This window comes from Phaeoacremonium minimum, assembly GCF_000392275.1.
Source record: "Phaeoacremonium minimum UCRPA7 unplaced genomic scaffold PA7_03_scaffold_188, whole genome shotgun sequence".
In the NCBI taxonomy this organism is placed as follows: Eukaryota; Fungi; Ascomycota; class Sordariomycetes; order Togniniales; family Togniniaceae; genus Phaeoacremonium; species Phaeoacremonium minimum.
Genome location: NW_006921095.1, coordinates 36,582 through 37,878, shown reverse-complemented (window position 1 = coordinate 37,878; position 1,297 = coordinate 36,582).

The following is a 1,297-nucleotide window of genomic DNA, read 5'->3' as shown; positions in this document are numbered from 1 at the left end:
CTAAAGATATTCAATTATATAACCAATTCGCAAGAAACAGCGATGACAGGTATTAAATGTCCTGCTCGACTTATTGCTCTATCTCATCAGGTCTATCTCGTCTTCGCAGGTTCCCTGAACTCTATCCAGAAGCATGTCGATTCATAGCCGAGATTTAGATCCGATTCAACTGGTCAAGGCTCTTAGGGTCAGGACAAGGCTCCCGGGGGCCTGACGGTCGTCTTCACCGATCACCTATTATGAAGCAGGGGTTCTGGCTATTGATTGGTCACCATTTCAAGGATTCTTCGCTAACCATGATGTGTCGCCCTTTGCAAGGAGTAGCAGCTGAGTGTATTGAATCTGTGCTATCAGTTCATCAGTAATAAAAGGCCTCCTCCGCCCACCGTCAACTCCTCCCTCGTCGACTTCTTTTCCCAAGGCTTTCCCTCCAGGCACCATTTATAGACGCTCCTATCTAGACATCTAACATGTCGTCACTTAATACTCGAAAGAGGGCCAGATCTGATTCCTCGTCCTCCAAGACTCAATTGTCGAAATCTCCTCCCGAAGACCACCCAGTGGTGCCAGAACAAGACACAGAAAGGCATACACCCACAACGTCGTTCTCGCTTGCGTCTTCCGACCGTCAGGCAGCTCAGGTCTCAGGAGATAACACAGTGGTAGTCAGACAAGGTCTTAGGCTAGGTGCAGAGAGTATGTACTAGTAAGCCAAGAGGCCCCTACGCATGCTAACAGAGAAACCATATAAAGTCAGAAATCGACCAAGCATCGCGGTGCCATCAGCGATTCCCATCTTAGATCTTGATATAGGCGGAGTGAACTCGGTATATTTCATCGACAGCTCTCCTCGATGGATCCTTAAACTTGAAAGCCCTGTATGGTGGAGGCTGCAAGATCTTAGCCCAACTGACTTGACACTCTTCGAGGAGTTTGCCAATCAATATTCCGCCTCTGACTGGAATCATTTTCTCACCGGACCAACAAGGGTTACCAGCTACAGCCCGCCACGTGACTGGCCGGGGGTGCCGCGTGTTCATACCTTCATCGAGATGTCACTTTGGCGTGATGATTGGATGGTCTATGTTGACGCCGATATTGAGATTGGGCCACGTGATTTGCGAGAACTGGCTGTTCGAGATGCTGTTACGACATTTCAATTAGAGGAGCGTCTGGCTTGGCGGGAAATCTTCAGCAGAAAGAGACATTCAAGTGAACGAGAATCAAGATCTTGAATTGAGGTTAGCTTGAGGTATTGAGCTATTGGGTATTAGCTATTACTACTAGTTAAGACTTT